Source organism: Notothenia rossii, assembly GCF_949606895.1.
Source record: "Notothenia rossii genome assembly, chromosome: 4".
NCBI lineage: Eukaryota > Metazoa > Chordata > Actinopteri > Perciformes > Nototheniidae > Notothenia > Notothenia rossii.
The window spans coordinates 52,070,740-52,094,970 of record NC_136902.1 but is presented as its reverse complement, the minus strand read 5'-3'; the positions used below and the strand labels follow the sequence as shown (position 1 = coordinate 52,094,970).

Below are 24,231 nucleotides of genomic sequence, written 5' to 3'. Positions count from 1 at the left end.
CAAACACACACAAAGACACACAAACACACACACACACACACAGACACACATCCACACATTCGGCTCATTTAGTTGAGCTGGTTTATGTCAGTGTCAGAGACATAAAAACACAGATGGCGTACAAGGTCAGGTGTGTGTGTGTGTGTGTACGAGTATATGTACCCATGTGTTTGTTTTTATGTCTGCCATCTAGATTTGTAGGTGAACCAGACATTTGCTGAAGCAAACATACTCACACACATAAATGCACACACACATAAACACAACACACACACACACACACCTCTGTCGCGTTTGTTTCTCTTCCTGTTGTAATTATGTCACGGTGTGTTTGGTCTGCAGACCTGTTGACAGAAGAAACGTGTAATTGTGAACACAGACACACACAAATGCACTGCTGCTTGTGTGGTGTTCTATTTTCCCTGTGTGTGTTGTGTAAAAGCAAACGAAAACAATTAAAAAATGTTTCAGTGCTGTTTCACAACACTTAAACCTACAATGCATCACGCAAAAAAAATTGAACAATATCTCAATCAGTGGTGGTCTGTAAAGGTTGAAAGGAATAATAAAGTTTGCTGCTGGTTTAGACTGCAGAGCCCAGCTGTTACTGTTGTATAGCCCTCACATGTAGATGCAACACAGTCTCACTCCCTGATTGTCATGATTCTCATGTTATGTCACGTTTATAGTTTTGTAGGTTTGGGTGTTTTTGCTGTTTTCCATGTCATGTTTTCCTTTGGGTTATTGTCTTGTCATTAGTTTCCCTGGTGTGTCTAATTGTCTGATTATGTTCACCTGGGCCCCTGTGTTTTCTCCTCCCTCCTCACCTGTGTCTTGTTGTGTGATTGAGTCTTGTGTGTATTTAAGTTCTGGGTTGTCTGTCTGTCTTGGTCGGTTCGTCTTGTTCCCCGACTAGTTCTGCGGTGAGTGTTCTGTTTGTCATTGTACATATATATCATAGCCTTGAAATAAAGGAAGTTTCAGTTTAAATCTGCATTTGGGTCCTGCTTGTTTCACAAACCGTGACACTGATCGTCCAAGAGCGACGCTTGCTATGCAATGTATTCCCATCGGGGCGGTATTTGATGCTCAGGGAAGCACCGCATCGGTCCATGTCGGCGGCATTTAAAGGCAATTTGAGCCTCCATTCCCATTGGATAACGGACATTTTTACACCCGGAAGTAGGTATCCTCCTTACTGTCGATTGATTTTACTGTGATATCTGCATTACTCATCAACTCAAAAACACCAGATTATACCTGTTAGTTACACAACATTGATTGGTTTGAATTGCGTACAATGCTTTTGTGTTTTTCCCCTTCGATTCGGAGAAACAAATAGTTTTTTCTGAGTTTACAATGGCAAATGCTACATGATGATACACTACACTACCCATAATCCTCACCTATCGTTTGGGACTACACCATCCGCTTTGGTCGACAAACCCCGTGATTAGTCCTCAAGCTCTGTGATTGGATGTTGGAGTGGCAGTGCGCCAAGGTTACGCCAAGCGTCAAACAGCGCGTGAAATGGAATGAAACCCAACGACAGCACACTATCAAGCCCCCAGGAAGTGCGCCGGACTCTGTGCCCAATATTCGTTGTGTCCAAACGGCGATGCTACAATTTCCGTATCAGTCCGTGACGTCACTAAATCAAAGAGACGTCTGTAAATCGGCGGATAATTTTTTTAAACTATTTTATAGCCCTTATTAGAATCATTAAATCCTTGTTGTAAAGTTAAAGTTGTAAAATGCACTAAAAGCCAAATCTAGATTCATTTTCTCTCTCCATTCATTCCAGTGAGCTGAGAATGGGAGCTCGGGGGTCGGGGCTTAAGGGGCGCATGCTCTGTGAGCGCACATACAGGTTCTTCTGCTCTGACAGCCAGGCATGACGGGTAATCTGTGACGTTTCGCTCTCTCAAAAGTTGGGCCATTTTCGATGAATGCGCCAATGAGCAGCTCTCATAGGCAAGAACGAGACCCCGTCTCCCATGCTGTATCCAGTTCTTATTATACATCCATGCATGGCCGGTTTTTGGCACAGGCGACATAGGCGGTCGCCTAGGGCGCCAGATCTGCATAGCCGCGGGAAGTCATTTTGCTCAGGGGGTTCTGCCAAAAGTGGGGAGGGGGGCCGCTTAAAAAAAAAGAAGAAAAAAGGCGGTGCCGGGCCGGGCCCGGCTGTCAACGATACGAGCCGCATAAATTATTTGGTAAAGGCGAGACACGGCATGCAGGCAAAAACATCGTTTTTCATGCACTGGTCAATTTTGAGATTTTATGCTATTTTGATTCCTTAACATGTTTTCTTTCAGGCTTTTGGAAGAAAACGTACAAAATACACATTTAAGTGTTTATTTTACTATAGTTTGTCTATTTGCGTCTGTAGATATCTCCTAAATTCACCAAAAGTTAGCATTCTAACGTAACATAAAGTACAGCGACCGCTGTTTGCACCATGTCATCAGAGATATCGTTGGAAAGCTCCGTCTCTCCTGCACAATCTCATCTGATCCAAATATGGTTATTTCCTTTGTATCAGCAACCAATTGTGAAAGTACAAAAGGGTCTTAAACCAAGAATCGAAATCTCATTGGCTGGTGTCAACTTCTGACAACGTGATTCGTTCAGATGCGTCACATGGTGTGCTAAAACACTTCCTGGTTAGCTTTCCGCTAGAAATTTAAATCTCAAAATGGCAAAAGAACGGCAAAAAAAACTTTCACAGAGAAGACAACAACAATTGTCACTTGCAAGAAGCGAGATTATACAAAAAACAAATGACCCCGAACATGAAATACCTTCACTGAATGCGTCGAGGCGCAAGCTGTAATCCAAAGAACAGGAGGGTTTAGCTAGCGCCACACTGAAATCTTTAAAGGTTGTTTTCTCAAAATGAGTTTTTTCTTCTACTCTGAGTCTGACATTTCCACTTCAGTAGCACTTACATACGACGGAGTATTAGGGCCACACTTAGAAAAAAAAAACAGAGAGATTTCGAGAATAAAGTCGTAATAATACGAGAATAAAGTCATAGTTACGAGAATAAAGTCGTAACATTACGAGAATGAAGTCATAATTACGAGAATAAAGTCGTAATGTTACGAGAATAAAGTCATAGTTACGAGAATAAAGTCGTAACATTACGAGAATAAAGTCATAATTACGAGAATAAAGTCGTAATATTACGAGAATAAAGTCATAATTACGAGAATAAAGTCGTAATATTACGAGAATAAAGTCATAATTACGAGAATAAAGTCGTAACATTACGAGAATAAAGTCATAATTACGAGAATAAAGTCGTAATGTTACGAGAATAAAGTCATAGTTACGAGAATAAAGTCGTAACATTACGAGAATACAGTCATAATTACGAGAATAAAGTCGTAATATTACGAGAATAAAGTCATAATTACGAGAATAAAGTCGTAATATTACGAGAATATAATATTAAGTCGTAGTTTCATGAGTGACTTGAGAAGGAGACAACAGCAGCGTCCTGCAATAAAAGGAGGAATGTGGAGCATCTTGTGAAGCAGTACTTTAGTTTAGGTTTCTCAAATAACGAAATCAGATTATCATAAGTATTAGAACATTGAAAAGGTTGTGCAAGAAACTATGTCTATTTCGAAGAAAGAACCAAACGGACTTGGAGGAGATTTTCTCCTTTCTGCAGGAGGAAATGGCTGATTCTGGCCGACTACAAGGCTATCGTTGGTTACATCTACGAGCTGTTCAAAGGGGATTTGTTGTTTCACAAGAAACGATGAGACTTGTAATCAAGGCTTTGGATCCAGAAGGAGTCGAACTATGACGAGCAAGACGTCTACAGCGCCAACAGTACCACAGCAGAGGTCCCAACGCCTTGTGGCATATGGACTCATATGACAAACTAAAGCCTTATGGCATTGCAATAAATGGCTGCATTGACGGATTTAGTCTCACGCGCATTGGAGGCTGTCCACAGCGGATGCCTGCCGACCCAGATACCGAAAATGGGCATGTCAGGGAAATGCAGCTGTTCTTGCGTAGAAATCATACGGATCATCATGCCGGAGAAGGGAGCTTTATTTACGGATGCAGTACGGCCAATCAGCGGATAGAATCGTGGTGGGGGGTCCTGCGTAAACAGAGTGTACAATTTTGGATGGACACTTTTAAAACCCTCAAAGATGATGGATATTTCACAGGAGATTTCCTGGATAAAAACCTGGTACAATTCTGCTTCCTCAACCTTTTACAGGTAATTGCTACATAACATACATCCATATTATACACGTTATGAGTAGGCCTACATACAGTAACCAGATTATTAGTATTACAACTTGTGGAAATAAACCCACGTCACTTCAGCTTTCTTCAGTTTTTGAAGTCCCTGGTAACTCTGTTCTAACTACGTAAAAACCTACTAACTAGAGGGAAATCATTATAGGCTGTATTTTCGTGTCAGTTAAATTCAGTCTGCATTTTAATGTTAAATTGTTTATGTTGACTGCAACTATGCCTACTTTAATTTGATATTTTGTCACACAGGAAGAACTTGATGAGGTTGTTAGAACATGGAGCACACACCAAATAAGATCGAGGCCTGTCCATGGGTTTCAGGGGGGACGCCCCATTCTCATGTTCTCTATGCCACAGCTCTATGGAGCAGCAAAGGATAGACTCCAGTGTATTCTCCCTGAGGAGGTTGCAGTGTGCAAGGAGGAGTGCATCCCAAAAGGGCAGTACCCCTGTGATGAGACTGTTTTTGGACTGTGCCTTCTCCTAATGGGTTCCACTGCACTATATGCATCCTGTGGATGCATATAGTGCAGTGGAACTGTATTCACTCTTAAGAAATGAAATACTTGAAACTATTTAAATAGCCCATCATAATGGGTATTTTGTTTCTGCACTGCCTCGGAAAATACACTTCAAATTTGCCGAAACACTGTCACCTATTATTGTAACCTAACTATGTTAACATTACAGACCCTTTGGAAAGTTAAGGAAGGTGCAGAGATAATAAGAAATAAATCATATTTCAATTCATAAAATGATGGAGCAATGAAAAACAAAAGCATTATACACCTAATTGGAGCAGTGATATTGCTTTATTGCAGAGCCAGTGATACATTGTATAATCTGTGTCCTGTGCTGAAAATAACAAAGATATTATTGTATATGTAATATCAACAAAATGTCATTAATGTTTTACTGATCAAATGTATTTAAATAAGAAAAAAATGACCTTATGAGTGTTGAACAATATTTTACTCTGAATGAGTAAGTACAAGTACATTAAGTACAATTATGTCAAACCTAAAGAGCCTTGAAACCCGTTGAAATCATCCATACTTTCATAAAAGAATTACTCAAAAAAAATACAATTCCTTTTTAGTATGCACATGTAGGACTAACAGTCATTCTTTCTGTAAACAAGAGACTATTAAACAGTGTCTCAGAACCCTCTTCTGTAATCAACAAGAATGTGTGTGAATGTTAATTTTCAGCATGTTTTAAAGAATGTATCTGTTTGCTTGTGCAAATAATTGTCACACTTACTGTAAGCTTAAAATGAGAACGAGAATTTCTGGCCAACAGCTTTCAATATCAATATTCCTGCCTAAACAATGTCCATAATTGTACTCACTGCGGAAGTCAGGAAGACTATCATAGTTGTCAGACAGTTGCAATATCATCCCACATGTACGTCCAATTGGCCTTCTTGTGAAACTGCTTTGAGCTATGAACTCCACTTGGATTTCACCAGATGTCAACACATTAGAGCCAGTGCAGAACCTCAAAAATCTTCCAAGCTTTTCCTCATCAAGTTCCCTGATGTATCTCTTCAGGTGAAGTGTGACCTCAGCTTCCTTTGATTTCATCTCTGCAGGAAAGTGTAATACACTTAACACCTTCTTTGGTGTTGGTCTGAGGTCACTGTACATTTTGGTGAATTCCCAAGAGTTCAGATGCATATGTGTCAATGTGATCTCTCTCCAGCAGTCGATGATAAACATTGTTTTTTTTACCAGTTCTTTGTGAGATATTTCATGCAAGATTTCTGGGAGACTAGCAGCACTGACCCTCTTCCTACATTCATAGCTGTTAAGCACGTCAAGAAGTTCATCAGCATCAACAGAAGAAAAATCTGCAGGAAGCTTGTCTGCAGGTTACTGTGCACTGCCCCAAACAGCATTTCCTCTAGAAAAGGTGGAGCTAGCTTGATTGGCATGTACTGGCAATCTTTAAATCCTTTCACAAAAATTCTCCCAATAGCTTTCCATGGAGCAGTAGAGAAATCATGCCTGAGGAAAGGCACTTTTACAGTTGTTCCAAGGGTGCATCGTTCACAAAACTCTTCCCAGAAGCTACTGTAGACATCTCTGACAACTCCAGACCCACTACCCTTTTCTACTGAGTGGTCGGGAAGTAGACGTTTCACTTTTAATGTTTTGTACATAATGTCAGGGTCAGAAAATGCTGCTATCACTTAATTGAAGCTGTTTGAATGGTGTAAAACCAAAGTAATGTCTGGCAAAATCCGAAGAGGGCTTTGGGGGAGCTCATCAGGTTGATATATCAGTGTGCTACTAAGATTGTCACCAGCCCCTGTTTGTGCTGGACTAAAAGTGATCTCGGGGTCAGAGGTATCTGCTTCGAAAACAGTATAGTTTTTTCTGCAGACAAAGTGATAGGATCACTGTTAATGTTGGCAAATGGGCTTGCAGGGTTCTCTCTGTTTACTGAGGACTCTGTGACGCTTTCTTCTGTGACGCTTTCTTCAGAAATAATGAACCCCTCTGGAAGGTAGTCATGAGATTCATCTGTCATCAACTGATTATTTGTCTCTATTGTGAACTCCAGTGTGGACTGTTTATTCTGTGGCAGTAAATCAAGCTCAGACACAAAACTATCACAGTGAGAGTCATCATGAGCCTCTTTATACAGCACTGATTTAGGTTGAGTTGCTATGTAGAAGCGCAAAAGTGGGAGTTTGACAGTGTCATATATCATTTCGATAGAAACATCATTCGGGAAAGGATTTTGCTTGAAGTCCCAAACGTCAAATTTGAAATCAGATTCTTGACCTTTCCTTCTTTTAATATGTCGTTAAAACCTCCGTGAACGCTAATTGGGACCTTCCTTGGGCCCCGACCTTGCTTTCCTCTGACCTGTGTTGTTACTTCATCAATAGTGTGAACCCATCCTATTTCTATATTTCTTGTGGACTGTTTAGCTTTTCTTCTTGATTTGTGGGACGTTTCTGGCACCTCCTCTTCACTGTGGCCTTCCTTTCTTAGTTTGAGCTTCTGCCTTAGTTTTTTCAAACAAACCCTCTTTTCGCTTTGATGTGTTAGTGTGATGCTTGCAAAAATTAAACAGAGCAATCCTGTCTCCATAAGATGGAAGATAATTGGTCAGCTGAGCACCTTCCATCAGGAGGATGACCTCTCTGTTAATCTGTAAATAGAGAATATGAGCATGTCTGTTACTTAAGATGAAGGATGAGACACGTACCTTATATATTTAAAAGTAATATTAAGCCTAACATGATAGTTATCTAAACAGGCCAGTTCAGATGACAAGCACACCTCTGCTTCTCTAAAGATTTAGTTAGTAATACAACAACATATCTTATTCCTACACAACTTCAGTAAATAAGTTGTTTTTTTGGTAACACTTTCTTTACTACTTCATGTGAATTATAACAAGTTCCTAAATGACATTGATGTTGAATTTTTGAAAAATATAAATTCATTGAGGAATGTTCAAAACTCACAGTATTTTAGGTATGACTTAATTCCAGAATAACAATAATAATGACCCTTCCAATAAAGTCAGGACTTTTGTACTTCGAAGTTATGTCTTATAAACAAAACATATCCATTAGATAATAATCGTTGACCCCCACCTCAATGATCAGTTATTTAATTGGAAAAAGGTTAATTTGAAGTATCATGTACATGTAATCCAAATAAAGTTATTACATGTGGATTCCCAACGTGGCTGCCAACAATCATATGTTCGGTTTTTGAGCCAACCCAGCACTTTATTTGAAGGGCCACAATCATGATGAAGTAATGTAGAGGTACATATATTGATTACTGATAATGGACAACAATAGAAAACGTTCAAGATCCTACTCTGAGTAACACAATGTGAGTGGTCCATCTTATATTCAGAAAAATACCTTTTGCTCTTCAATGAAATTGATCGTGTCCTCCGGGACACCTCGACCTCACAAGAAAGTCACAATATCTGACAGTTTCTCCGCCATCATGGACCTGTATAGTAAAATACACAAGAGGAAATGCAAACGGAGAATGCGAAGGGGTTGCAGACGAGAGGAATGAGCAGGATGTGGGCAGAACTGCAACTGTACAGTAGAAACAAGTCAATTCTGTAACACAAAATTAAAGTGTTTGTATGAATCTTTTCTCATTGTTTGTATATGTGCATAAGTGGATCATTTTTTTAACTCTCATATCAAGTCAAGCTTAGTTAAAGACCACAATGTTGTTGACTTACTCAACTATGCCTTCATTACAGGAAGACTAAAGTATGTTCTAAGTTTGATTTTACAAAAAAAACTTGCAAATGTGTAGGCCTATATGGAAGAAGAATGGTAATGCACGGGATACATGGGATCAAAACATGCTGTTATAATTTCTGTATCTGACTAAATAAACGAAAGCAATATGTTTTATGGCAGCATGCGGCTCTGACTCAAAAGCCTGTATTGCTTTGGTAACATTGTTATACTAATATGTTATGTTTATCTGAGTATTTAATTAATGTACAGTAGGAATATTCTTGCAATTAATTCAGATGCCTGTGCCTCTTCAAACTGATCAAATATCATCATAGCTTGTCTCTGACAGTAGTGTGTCACACAATTACAAATACAAGAACCTGTCTCAGGCTTTGAACTCTAGTTGTGTTCCCATTGTGACAAAAGCAATATCAGTAATGTGTTTTCAACTATTTATTGGTTTGGTGTATAGTATATCAACAAAACATGATTGCTGCTATACTTCCAGTCAACATACAGTAAACCAGACATACAAAGGTCATTTGGAAACTAATGCCAGTTTATCTTAGACCAGTATACCTCACCTAATGCATACCTGTTATTTTGCAGGCTTCTGTTGACCCTTTTCAGTAGAGGCCATGTAGCTCAGGGCACCTACTGCCAACACTGAACACATGATACAGCAATTCAGTTTGATGGATAGAAGTTTGCATTCTGCTGTCCTAACAGGCATCTTTAATATGATCACACTGGCCATGAAACACAAAGGTGACAACTAACATGCAGTGTCAACCAGAAACGAACTGTACTGGGTCTACCATACCTGTTCCCAGGGTGGTCTGTTTACGCCTACTTGGGCTGCTGCTGTAAACAAACAGATCTGCCTCTGAAGTTTACTGGCCAGGCCTGAGAGAGACAAGTAGAGACCAGCTAAACATTATGTGCACTGCAGCTCAGCCTGTGTAAGAGCATGTCTGTCGTACTACAACGCCAGTAAACAATATATTGAGTGGATGAAGACGTTCATGATGAATGACCGAAAAACAACTGGGGAAACTCGCACAGGACAGGCTAACGTTATAGGCTACCATCTCTAAAATATTGGTTCTCTAAAATCACGGTTTGGCTCCTTTTAGGGGCAAACAGCGACAAAATACAGTGACTGAAGCCCCGTTCTTGACTCACATGTAGCCTAGCTAACGTTATCTTGCAGTATGTTATTAGCTAACGTTAATTGTTCTCGTCTTCATGTGGCTTATCCAAAATATATGAAGCCCTGCGCAAATTAGCACAACTTAATTGAAGAGTAATGAATCTTTAAGCAAAACAGCATTTATCAAACGTGTTTTCATTAAAGTAAAGTTACGTTACCTGTTGACTGGTGAGCTGGAGTAGTCTGCTGGAATGACCTCTCAACCACACATAGTTTCGACTTTATTCTCGTAATATTACGACTTTATTCTCGTAACATTACGACTTTATTCTTGTAACATTACGACTTTATTCTCATAATTATGACTTTATTCTCGTATTATTACGACTTTATTCTCGTAATTATGACTTTATTCGCGTATCATTACGACTTTATTCTCGTAATTATGACTTTATTCTCGTATTATTACGACTTTATTCTCGAAATCTCTCAGTTTTTTTTCTCTTAGTGTGGCCCTAATACTCCGTCGTACTTACATACACCAAACCTTCCAGTTATATTCCTATCAATATTATGAAGGCTTTTAAAGAAGGGTTTGTATATATCATTCATAGCCTGAATTATACAAGATGTTATACCTAAAAACATGGCGAAAATTGATATTTTAGGGCTGTTGACAGTATTTTCGGATTTATGGAGTGGTCAAAAGAGATATCCAAAATCCCTTCTGTAAAAGCCTTAGATGCTAATATGACTACAAAATGAAACAAGAATTTTGAACCTGGCTTTATCCAAAGTTCAGATTTCGGTTCCTGAAATGTTTTAAAATATGCGCATATTTAATGAGATAGTGGCTCATTTGCATATTTAAACATGCTATTTCAGAAAACTTGTAATACAAGAAACAATTGCCTTATTCTAGTTAATTAACTGGAGACATTTCTAGCTGGTATCTTTAAGTAATACATTTTTACCCTATTCACCTGGGGTGTCTCGCTGTTAGGCTTAATAAACAGGGCTGCACATAACTGATGCGCAGGTGCGCATGTGCACCCCCCGACAAAAAAGAGCACCGGATCATTTGAAAAAAGGCGCATTTGCGCACAGAAAGAGACAGAGACGAGAGATAGAAAAGACAGAAGAGAGAGAGATATATTTGCAAGTTGCATAAGAACTGGTAAGCATTTCGTGTACACCAATACGATTTTTAATCTATTGATTCGTGTTCACCAACACGATTTTCCCCTTTTTTTCGTGTTGCACAGCACGATTTTAAAAGCAATGTATTTCTACTGGTAATGTGTTTCGTGCCTGCAGCACGTTTTTTTCTCCGGTCGGGTCGTGGAAGACCGGAAGCTGTGTGGTTCATAAAAACATGTTCTTACTCAATATCAAGACACAATTATTGCTTTTATTTTAAATCGTATAATTTCTGACTTTTGTTGCCGTCTGTGAGGAAAATAAATGGGGCTCAGAGCCTCAGAATACTGAAATCTGTATTTTTTAAATCTTTTTTTCCTTCTAATTTGTTATTCTTTTCAAAATAACACACTGTTCTATTTCGTATATGGCTTCGCCCTCTAAGGCTATCGCTATTAAGTAATCCCCCTGCGCACCCGCGCAGCACTGAAAACACTTGTAGTCCACGCCCGTCCGCAAGGTGGGCCCCACCCTCGGCCTCCCTTCCGGTATAAATAGGAAGGAGGCCCGACAATTTGCTCACTCTTTCCTTCAGCACCACGTTAGACTGAAGCACTGATCAAAGAAGCAAACATGAGTAACAATTGTGTAAGAGATTGTCCCTAGTGTGCACGTCTTCCTCTGGTCGACAGACAGAAAAGAGCGAACGCTCTCGCTGCTGCGGCCGAGGAGGACGATTGGCCCGTCCCGGCTTACGAGGCCGCGGACGAGGGCCTCGTGTTCCTGGAGCCGAGTGCGGGGCAGGAGTCGGACGACTCCTACCCTGCCTCCCTCCACGGTTCACCGTTCGGTTCCCCCCTCCCTCCTCTCCCCCAGACAGGGGAGACAGAGTTGGAGCAGGGTGCCAGGTTGGCGGCTGAACGCACGGTTCCAAACTTCTCCGCTGCCACAGCGCTAGGTGGCATTTTAGGGGAACTGCCGGAGATTATTAGCAAGGCGGCTGCCTGCAAAAATCTCCCCGTTCCCCTGGCTCAGGAGAGGTGTGCTCCGGACGATATGGCCGGAGTTTTCTCACGGGTGCAGACGGTCAGGAGTGACCCGATCTGGCCACGTTTTCCCGCCATCAGGAGCAGGGCCGTGGGAAGTAGGGGTGCTGAGGGTGCTGCAGCACCCCCTGGTGGAGGACAGGGGATCTGCACTTCCACAAGATTAAATACAAATATAATTTTAAAAAAAAAGAATTTTCAGCCTTGACGTAACAACATTCATAATTAAGTAAAGATAACACCCTTTTCACCCCGGTTACATTTTCCATTTGCCCCGTACGATGGGCGCTGTAAGTGATGAAAGTGGGGGATGTTGGCTTACCAGGCGCCCGCAGCTCACAGCCAGCGTGAGAGAGAGATAGATAGATAGAGAGAGGGGGTGCACCTGTACCGGCGGGGAATGTTGTTAGCTTCTGCTGCGCTAACGGATAAAAGAAGCTCTTTCTACAATAATGTGGAGGGAGAGTTCTGTCCTGTCAGACTGAGAGGTTCAGTGAGGTAAAGGACTCTTGAGTGTTTAGATATTTCACTTTAGTCTAAGTTATCTCAGTGGGTCTCAAACGTTTTGATCACAATTTATGTAAACAAATATTTCCAAGGCACTCCCTTATAATTATTAGGATAAATAAAAACAGGTTTGAAATCATTCCAATGTATACTATAGGACAGTAAACCAAAAATATCGTTTAAAACTGGAGAGATTTAAAAATATGCATAAATAAATAAATGTTAACTGATAAAATAAGATATAAATGAACCACAAAAATAAAACAAGTTAGCCTACATTTATTTGTTATTGGCTATGGTAGGTTATCGGTTATGTTCACATACTTATTTGATTATTAAAAGGCAAACCGATCTTTTTCATATGGGTGTTTAGAGTTGTATCCCCTAGATCAGTCTCTAGTAATTGGGCGCTCAAAGTGCACCAGATTGAAGCATTTTACTTTAAAATGTTAAAAACAATCTTCCCGGGGGGGCACCCCCGGACCCCCCTAGAGGATGTGAATTCCAGCCCCCAATTAAAACATGTTCAATGTTCATGCAATACTAAATAGTATACATTTGAAGCCTTTTTATATAAGCTGTCCACCATGTCAATATGTTTCTCTGTTTGTAGCTTTTGTAGAGGTTTTTCATTGCCAGCTAAAATCTTGCCTATAGGGCAGCAAATTGGTCAAAACCGGCCCTGGTGTCATCCCCACAGCACCCCCCATTTGAAACATGTTCCCACGGCTATGATCAGGAGGTACCTGGAGGGGTCGGCGGCGAACCCGAGGGCCCTGAAGGCTCCGGTGGCCACATTTGTTCCCCTCACCAAGGTGGAGGGGTTTACAGATGCGGGCTTCCCAGCCACCCCTTCTCTGGATCTGAGCCTGATGGCGATTTTCGGGGTAGAACAGGCCAACTTGATTGCCGGACGGCGTCCTATGTTGGCCACCCCCAGAGACCAGTATGTTGCCCGCCAGGCCGACCGGGTGCACCAGTGTGCCTTCCAGGCGTCGGCGGCGGTGAACAACATCGCAAACTCGGTGGTGACGCTGGTGGAGCGGTCCACCACCTTGGATGAGGCGGCAGAGATCAGCAAGGCGGCCAGCACGGCGCTCACTCTGTGCGCGGCTGTGTCTCAGGCCAGGATTACAGTGTGGGTGATGCAGATCCAGCGCCACCTCTGACTGCAGCAGGCGGTCATCACGGACACGGCCACGAAGCTGCTGCTGAACGCTCCAATCAGCCCGGACGGGCTGTTCGGACCCCAGTTCCACGCCATGGTGGAAGCCATGAAGACGGCCGCAGAACAAGCGGACGACATTCGCCAGCACGTCAGCTGGCTTCAGCCTGCTCAGCGTCCGCAGCGGCACCAACGCTCGCAGCAACCGCAGCGCCCCCAGCCACAGCGGCGGTAAAGGCCGCAAGCGGAGAGACAACAGCCGCAGCCACAACGTCAGGGTCGCCCTTCAGCGGCTGCGGGGGCTCCGTCCCACGTCTCCACTCCCCCGCCACCCCAGAGACAGGGTCTTCCGGCGGTGAGTAAAAGGGGAGTGAGGCAACCCCGCTCCTGGTCTGCTCCACGAGAGCCACCAGGGAAGCAGAGCCGTTTGTGTTGGTTTTGGGGGGGATTGTGAGGAGAATAAAAGCTGTTTATTTTCCAACTTTTTGTCTGAGTCATCAGTATCAAGTGGTTCTCACGTGTCTCCCTGTGTAAACTGCCTATAACCTGTCGGTTAATAGCCAACAGGGCTCGTTGCTAAAGCCTGGTTTTAACCTGTTGGTTAATACATTTCAGAGCTCGCTAATTAAGCCGGCTGCCACTAATCTGTTGATTAGTAAACAGCAGGGCTCGCTGCAGAAGCCTGGTTTTAACCTGTTGGTTAATAAACGTCAGAGCTCGCGGCATTCCTCTGTCCGAGATACGCCTCGTACACACGGCCATAATAAACCCATGAGCGCCGTGATAACGCCTCATGTGGGCAACACTGCACACACCTCCATGCATCCCCTGAGCGTGTACGCGCCTCATGATGAGAGTCGGAGTGAGACGCAGCGTGTGGAGGCCCCCGCGCAGCCCTTTCGGTCCAAGCCCACGTTGGGTTGCCTCACGCCCTGTGTAAACCAGCTGCCTATAACCTGTCGGTTAATAGCCAGCAGGGCTCGTTGCTAAAGCCTGGTTTTAACCTGTCGGTTATTACATTTCAGAGCATGCTAATTAAGCCGGCTGCCACTAATCTGTTGATTAGTAGACAGCAGGGCTCGCTGCAGAAGCCTGGTTTTAACCTGTTGGTTAATAAACTACAGAGCTCGCGGCATTCCTCTGTCCGAGATACGCCTCGTACACATGGGTCGCAGCGTGTGGAGGCCCCCGCGCAGCCCTTTCGGTCCAAGCACACCTTGGGTTGCCTCACGGGCAGCGGCGGCAGAGGCTCTGGCGTGGCTCGTCACCATGACGACCAAAAACACATCTCGAGCATGTGCGCCCGCTCTCAGAGTGTTTCTCAGATGGGCAGCGCGTGTGTCTGATGGACAGATGGATGAACAGGCTGATCAGCAGAGGATACGTCCTGCAGTTCGCCTCTCCCCCCCCCCCCCCCCCCACAGTTCAATGGGATACAGGAAACACTCCTGTCCTCCCAGAAGCTATGTCTTGCGCTCCAATCAGAGCTGCAGGAACTCCTGTTGAAAGAGGCTATTTCCAGGGTTCCTCAAAGGGGGGAAAATCAGGTGCCGGAATGTGTTCACCAGGACGATTGGTTCACTTCAACCTGAAGGAATGCATACTTCCACGTACCCATCATCCCGAAACATAGGAAATAGCGTTCGGATATTTCCTGACTCCTCGCATTTTTGTGTATCGAAGGCTGGAGCCACTACACAGAGGAGGGATGAGAGTGTGTTTTCCTCTGGACGACCTGCTCTTTGCTGGCTCGCTCCAGGGAGGAAGTCGCTTTACAGACGTTACATTCGTATCGCATCTGTCAAAGCCTGGGTTTCATAATGAATTGGAAGAAAAGCTTTCCTCTTCCCTCTCAGACAATCGTTGATCTGATAGTGGAATTAAACTCAGCCAGCAGAGCGCGGCTCTCGCGGCAGTGAGTGGAGAAACTGACAGCTCTCCTCTGGCGTGTCACAAACCCGCACAGCCCTCTCCGTGATGCAGCTGCTCGGCGTTGGTGTCAGCTGGTCACGTGGGGATCCCCCTGGGTCTCCCCCACAGGTGGAGTCTCCAGAGGTGGTTCATTCGCTGCAGAAGCCTGCTGTTTTAACCTATTCGTTTATAAACTGCAGAGCTCGCGGCATTCCTCTGTCCCAAGATATGCCTCCTACTCTTCACCATGACGACCATTACAGCATATCTCAGAGAAGCCTCTCCCCCCCGCAGTTCCATGGGATACAAGAAACACTCCTGTCATCCCAGGAAGAGTGTCTTGCGCTCCATTCAGCGCTGCAGGAACTCCTGTTGAAAAAGGCATTTTTTCCAAAGGGGAGGAAAATCAGGGTTTTTTAACTCCCATTATTTTCTAAATCCCGGGAAAAAACCGGGGGAGTGAGACCCATCCTTGATCTGTCAGTGTTTCACATGCTGACGATCAAACAGATCCTGGAATGTGTTCACCAGGATGTGGTTTTATCTGGACGACCTGCTATTGCTGGCTCGCTCCAGGGAGGAAATCGCTTTACAGACGTTACATCTCGTATCGCATCTGTCAGCCTGGGTTTTCATAATGAATTTGAAGAAGAGCTGTCCTCTTCCCTCTCAGATATCCATTATCTGGGAGTGGAATTAAACTCAGCCAGCAGAGCGCGGCTCTCGTGGCAGCGAGTGGAGGAACTGACAGCTCCCTCTCCGGCTTGTCACATCCCGCAGGCCCTCTCCGGGATACAGCTGCTCAGCATCACGTCAGCTGGTCACGTGGGGATCCCCCTGGGATTCCCCCACAGGAGGAGTCTCCAGGTGGTTCATTCGCCCGCGCATCGACCCCGTGCGTCAGAGGTAAATGTGCTGGAGCTGTTCTCGGGTTTGGGAAATATCCCAGCACTGCGCCCTGTTGCTGTACAATCAGACATGTGTTGATTTGCACAGACAAAAGGCCACGGCAGCCTACCTCAATCGCCAGGGAGGAGTACGATCTAAGCAGCTTCTGAACGCAGCCAGGCGGCTGCTGTTCTGGGCACGCACACACGTTGCTCTCCATCAGAGCAATGTATATTCCCGGCGAATTGAACAGAGGGGCTCGCAGAACGCAGCAGTCGTTTTATGCGAGGAGTATGGAGACTCAGACCTGTGTCACACACACTGGCGCCCCAGTGGGATTTGGATTTGGTGTTACACGCACTAAAGCAAAGCCCCATTTGAACCTTGGATCAGGTTCCCCTTAAACTGTTATCAGCCAAAGTAGTATTACTTTTGGTTCTAATAGCAGCGAGAAGGGTGAGTGATTGTCTGCTCTCTCTGTGGTTCCGTCATGTCTCCGGATCCAAGGAGATGGTTGTTCAGCTGTTTACGCCCTATCCCGGCTTCATGCCTAAGGTCATCACAACTCTTTAGGTCAAGAGTGATCACCCGGGCTGGCTGATTCCCCCTCCTCACAGGTCGGGGGAAGAAGCCACGTCTCATCTCCTCTGTCCTGTGCGAGCGCTGCCCGGCTATGTGGTGCGCACTGCTGCCTGGCGCAGTTCTCAGCGCCTGTTTGTGCACTATAGAGAGCGCTGGTTAGGGTAGCCTCTATCTGCACAACGGCTGTCCCACTGGCTGTGTGAGGCTGTGTCGCAAGCATATGTCTCCTCAGGGTTGGATCCCCCCGGAGAACATCAATGTCCTCCTCCACGGTGTTGCACGGAGGAACGTCAGTGGAAGACATTTGCACTGCTGCATCTTGGTCTTCCCCCTGTTCATTTATTCAATTGTATTTGAGGGATGTCTCTCATTCCTCTCTGACGCACCCTGTACTGAGTGTCCTGTCAGACCGAGTGACGTCAGGGATCCAGCTGTGCACCTCTCTCCTGCCTCTCGGCACGCGGAGAGCGGCCCTTTTTTTCCCCCTCTTATGAGAGGGATGTTTCCTTTTTTTCCTCTGACACATTTTTGGTACGGAGTGTCTTGTCAGAGTGAATGATATCAGGAACCCAGCTGGGCGCTCTCCTGCCTATCTGCAAGCAGAGAGCTGCGGTTCCCCCTTTTTTTTGTCACTGGACAAAGTATGACCTTCGTCTCTACTTTTTCACAGCGGCAGGTATGTATTGTTCCCAGCCTTCATCCCCTCATGGAGAATATTCATGTTATGCTATATTCCAGGGACGGTGATGCGCCATTACGCATGGCGCAATAGGCATGGGTTGTTATTGAGCGGGTGTGTCTGTGCTTCTAGTAGGCTACCGGGCGGACCCGGTGGGGCGCAGACTACATCATGCTTCGCCCTTAACCCAATAGCGATAGCCTTAGAGGGCGAAGCCATATACGAAATAGAACTGAAGTTACCTACTGTAACTCCAGCTTGTATGAGTATTGGCGAAGCCCTCTAAGTGCTGGGCCCCACTGGCTCCACGAATAGCTGAAGAAAAGTTATTTTGTATGTGAGCAGATTGTCGGGCCTCCTTCCTATTTATACCGGAAGGGAGGCCGAGGGTGGGGCCCACCTTGCGGGCGGGCGTGGACTACAAGTGTTTTCAGTGCTGCGCAGGTGCGCAGGGGGATTACCCAATAGCGATAGCCTTAGAGGGCTTCGCCAATACTCATAGAATTTGGAGTTACAGTAGGTAACTTCAGTTATTTCCTCACCAATAACACACAATTATCCTTGTTTTTATTTATTTGTTTGATTCCATAATCTCTGGCTTTTTTGGCGTCCGTCAGGAACTGAATTTCAAAATAAAAATAACCGGAAACAGACGTAGGCATTTCGAGCGATTACCCAAGATCCTCAGCTATGGTTTAAGCTCGCTGATTGGATGTTTTAGCTGCAATGCATGCTGGGATTTGGTGTGTATATGATAGGAAATCGGAAAAACATTTTTAAAATAATAAAATAATACTTAATTCCGAGTGTTCTTGGTTTTTTCTTTGAAAGTCATCACATAACGGCATTGTAATACACGGTTTGGCTGCATTACATATTACAGATCTGCAGTAGTTCTTTATTTATAGAGCCCTGATGAGAAGACCTTTGGAAAAACTGGAAGAAATGCCGCCAAAACTGAATACTTGACGTGGATCATAAATATAACAACAATTAAACAACATCTTCAATTTCTCTTCACACAATACGTCTCCTTGCAATATCAACAATAATTCGGCTGACTTTTACATTTGATCTAATTCGTAGATATTTACACCATAACGGTGCACAGCTGATATAAAAGGACTTTTAAAGTTTTTAAAGATATTACTGATTTTCTTTGAATATAAGAATGTAAATACTGAGTCTGAAATAATATAGCAATATGCTGTAAAATGATGTGAAAGCATGAATAAAACTACACATCTTCAGATGTTTTACATACATAAGTGTCCTACACTAATAATTAGGGCTCTCAAGTTAACGCGTTAATAACGCGTTAACGCAAAAAAAATTAACGCCACTAATTATTTTAACGCGATTAACGCATGTGTATTTTTTGTCCTCGGCCGCCACGCATCAAGTTTAAGATACCATCTACAAGCTGATGCTGACAGGCCCGCTCCTGCCGTCTGCTTGCGGCAGACCACACTTCCACACTCACCGGCAGGCACTGACTGGCCATCGGGAGGACCGGGAGGGTGTGTGTATGTGTTGGGCGCGAGAGAGACCTAACGTGTATTGTTGTTGTTGTTAGCATCTTGTGCTAGCTACCTGTGCTAACGGATATAAGGAGCTGTTTAAATGAAAACAGAGGAGTGACATTTCGCCGACAACTGCGCCGAGCAATTCACTTCATGCAGGCAGCCAGAATGTGGGACATTGTGGGAAAAGTCAGCACACTCAGCACGGATAGTGCGCGCAACATGATTGCAGCGTCCAGGCAGCTCCCGTTCGAGCATATGCCTTGAGTTGCACATAGCTCCAACGATCACACACACACACACACACACACACACACACACACACACACACACACACACACACACACACACACACACACACACACACACACACACACACACACACACACACACACACACACACACACACACACACACACACACATTGTATTGTATTATTGTATGAGAGAGGTTCCAGATTGAATTGAGGAGAATATTTGTAATGTTCACAGGTTGTTGTGTTTAATATTCATGAGCATATTTGTCATTGTTCAAATTATAATAAACATTTGCATAAAGCATATTTGTCCACTCATATGTTGATTACAGTATTAAAAACTTGAAAAATATTCCTCTAAGGTACATTTAGAACAGATAAAAACTGTGCGATTAATTTGCGATTAATCGCGATCAACTATGGACAATCATGCGATTAATCGCGATTAAATATTTTAATCGACTGACAGCCCTACTAATAATACAAAGTTATTATGTCTGTGTGCCTTGTGTGCACTGCCTAGTGGTTAAAGCACGTTATTGAATTATTGTTTTTATGTGTTATATTTGATTAAAAAAATATTAAGAGTACATACTTTCATAGGGGGAAAGTAGAAGGTCAATGATAGAAATATAGAATATAAAAAATCAAGAAGATACTATAAGTGATCTCTACAATAAAACAGTTTAGTGCAGGATGTACAAAGATATTAATAGGAGGAAGTGCAAAACAGAAAAACAAATTAACCTTTATTTAAACATTAAATAATACTTTATATTAAGGTCTTCTTTTAAATAAGAAAAAAACTTTGGGGGTATCTATCTACAGATAATTATTAAGCCTGACAAAGTACTTAACGTCTAATATATTGCTTTCCTGCAATGTTAACTATGTTGAAGCACTGATTTTAACTGATATTATACATATGAATTATACTCTTATGTATGTAGATAGTATAATAGATGTGCAGAATATGACAGTTTAATGGTGGAGGTATACACACATATTGATAGATGTCTTGTAATACGCTGTTGAGGAACCTGTGACCCAAGTTGTTCATTCATTGCATAACTACACCGTATTCTCTGAAATCGGTGCACTTTGTGTCCCACAGGTTAACCTCAAAGATTTTCATATAAAGTAAACCACAAAATGCATTTTAAAACAGGAAATGGAAAGATCCACGTGTCTTTGCATTAAAACACACAAACATATTTAAAAAATTATGTTTTGAAAAATGTTATGGCTTGCTGAGACGTAGAGTTCAGCCAAATGTGCATGTCCCAACTGAGCAAAGTAACTTTTTCATTTAATATAAAACAAATAAAAATAGTCAATAACCACAAGTTTTTTCTGCTAATATAATCATTTTCCTGTTTACTTTAACCTGAATAAAAAAAAATTGAGAAAAAAACATGAATTATCTATAGAATAGCACTATTTAATCACGTCCCCCAGTTTTGTTCAACCCCATAACAGCATACCAATCCCCCCCTTTAAAAAAAGAATGGTACAGTCCAACTTCCTCACCACCCAGGAAGTGACATCACTCAACATTTTCCTGCTGAAACTTTAAAGAGAGGTAAGTGTGAGCATACTTTCTTAGCTATATTTCATTGTTTTTATTGTCAGAGTGACATCGTAAAGCTCAACCTTTCAACACTGTTACGTACATAAATCATATTTACTACTGTTTGAGAAAAAGTAAACAATTACCTTGGGAAAATATATTAATTTCTTGTTTTCCTCATGCCATGGGGTGCTCCATAACCTAGCTAATGTTGACTTATGGCTACATTAAGCTAAAATCTTCAACCCTGTAACAAAAAACACTGTTACGGGGTTGAATCACTGTTACGGGGTTGAATTATTAGGGTTGAAGGTTGGACTGTTCTCTAGATGTTATTTCATATTATTTTCATATCAGATGGCTAAATCAAATGCAGAGAGGCAAAGAGAGTACAGGGCGAGAAGAAATGCAGATTCACAGAGAAGGGAAGAATACCTCAGGAAAGAGCGTGAGCGATGGAACAGAGATACAGAAGAAGGGAAAAAGAAATCGATCAATGACCTGAGTAAGAGGGCTCAAAGGTGTAAGCGGAAGGAGTGGCGGAAGGCTAAAGAAAGACAGAAAAGGAAAGCTGAGATTGAAAACATTGGACCTATCTCTCTAACCCCTCCACATACTCCTGACAGTGAGATTCAAGATGCTGTGCAAGCCAGACCAGGATCCTCACGGTGCTCCACCTATGGGAAGCTAGTATGTGAATGCTGGAATACAAAGCATTTCAGCTTTTTCAGGAAAGTCCCAGCTACCGTGTCAGCTACCGTGTCGCCAGCTACTGTGTCACAAGGGCAGAAAGAAATCAATTGGGATAACCCAGAGGTAATAGGGAAGTGGTGTCTGCTCACTTATGAGAAAGCATTGTATCCGGGACAAATCCTTGCCACAGATGAAATTGACGTTCAAGTCAAATGCATGCACCATGCTGGAATGACCAAAAACAGGTTCTTTTGGCCTCTACAAGAGGATGTACTGTGGTATCCGTTTGATGATGTACTTAAGCTCATCCCGCCTCCTCAACCTGTGACAGGACGTGATTCACGTCACATGCAAATTAAGAATGAGATCTGGGACCGACTGACAAACTAATGGATGAAAGAACCAAAAAAGCAGGAACAACAGATCAGATAAGAGACCATCCATATTCACTCATAAAACGTATTAGTTCAGAGTTTAGTGAACACTCAATTTTCCGATTTTAGAGCAGACAGCAATGTACGTTTTTACTGCTGATACATGATGAAATGAGAGATTAATTCTATTAAAGCCTGTGAAGAACATATTAAATGATTTTAATGTTAATGTTTATATTTAGAGTGTAACTCGTGTTGTGATGTCAATTGTTACATTGTGAAACCAATTCCAGTGAGATTTTGTATACAGCATTCAGCCTCTTAATTTTTCTTCTCATACTGTTGTACAGATCCGTTCAATCTAAATGTGATGTTATTTTACATGCCTTATGATATGTTTCCTTCTTCATGTTTGTTTTAATGAATTAATTTAAGTACATTTCAAGTTGATTAAATGTTGTCATTCATTCAACCCTGTTAATTGCCATTCATTCAACCCTGTTACAGTGTGTTCAACCCGTTACAGTGACACATTTTCATAAATGTTTTGATAATAATAACACATATTAGATTAATGTTTGTTAAACTGTATACAAGATTTAGAGGACAAGTAGAACATACATGAAAGCCTAATCTAATGTTAATGTTAAAGTATATTTTCATGATTTATGAAGACCGCTTTTACGTTAAGGTGCCATTTCCTACTTGACAGTCAAATTATTATTATTTAGAATAAAATAAAATATACTTCCAATAAGTTATTTTACACAAGGGACAGGTGATTACCAAGGCACTGGAAGAATTGGTTTGAATATGTTTTAGAATTAAAATCATACAGGTATCAAAATGTCCTGTTACGGGGTTGAATTAAAAACAACCTAAGTGACAAAGAAATTCCTAATAATGTTTGGGATTTCATGCCTAAGGTGGGAAAAGGTATTTTCTCAGAAGTTCAAATAGTCCTTCATCAGATGCAATGTTCAGAAACAGAATTTTTTGTGATATATTTTTCATATCCAGAGAACCCAATGTGCACCGAATTCAGAGAATCACCCAGTTGTGTATATGATATGTCAATAAACCTTTGAAAATCTTGAAATCTTGAAAGGGATGTGCAAAATAGCCATAATATACAGTCTTTAATTAACTATTAGTAGAGAATAACTGTAAGGATGTGCAGTTCTCCCTCCTTCTGCTTCTCTTTTTGTTTCATGTTTGTTTTTATCTGTCTTCCTGGCTGGGCGTGGCTGACCTACTTTCAGTTCCCGCCAATTCACCTCCACAGCTGCTACTCATCATCCTGATTCATCTACTCACCCACACCTGCTTATATACCCGGCTTCCTCATCCAGTATTCACCAGTTCGTCGTCAAAGATACACTGGTAACACGTGTTGATTGCTAGAAAGCTAACCTAGTTTCCAAGTCAAGTTATATTCCTAAAACCTGTATTTCTCTGCCCAGAATCCGTCTTCTACTCTGCCTGCCACGTCCAGCCAACACCACCTCGTCAGCGAACCTCTGATTATCTTCACTACCAGCTCCAGCCTGCTCTCTCCGGCATCCTCCGGATCTTCAACTACGGACCTCCACTCTTCTCCCCCGTAGTTATTCCCGGATCCGGATTATTAATTCCACATCAGTTTTGTTTGAATTTTGAGTTGGAAATAAAATTATTTTTGCTTCTATACTCACGTCTCCTCCCTTCCGTGTTTGTATTGAGGGTTCAGCCTGTAAGCGCTCTTTGAGTTTAACAATAACGAGTAATGAATATACTTTATTACTCGTTCCCATTCATGTCAATTGCAGATAAATGTTTAGTCTTCTCAAGCACCAACTATCAAATATCTCTCCTGATTGTTGGCACTTGAATACCAGGTTAACCTCTGAATTGTAGTGGAGTAGAATTACAAAGTAACAATGAGCTGTCATGTGGGTATATAATGCTGCGCATTATGGACACAAGCGATTTTCACCCATTTATTAATGATATGTTTTACATTTGATAACACCAATGTGTTTAATACATGCAACTTCTAATTGTGGGAAAAACGAAAACGTTCAGTAGAGACGTCCCATAGAACATTTTGCGAAACACAATAGCCAGCATGTGTAGTTCTGCGGGGACGTTCGATTCCAGTTTTGGATAGTCTGGCGTGGTTTCGTTCCATTTTACATTACATTGCATTTAGCTGACGCTTTTATACAAAGCAAC

The 24,231-nt window shown here is 42.5% G+C and overlaps 1 long non-coding RNA gene across 1 annotated transcript; it reads right to left on the bottom strand.

Moving 5' to 3' along the window:
• Nucleotides 1–5,086: 5,086 nt before the first annotated feature.
• On the bottom strand, nucleotides 5,087–8,270 carry LOC307038062. Its single transcript, XR_013807875.1, has 2 exons — nucleotides 8,189–8,270; nucleotides 5,087–7,458 (listed from the first exon to the last, which is right to left on the bottom strand). It is a non-coding gene; the product is annotated as an uncharacterized lncRNA (long non-coding RNA).
• Nucleotides 8,271–24,231: the final 15,961 nt, after the last annotated feature.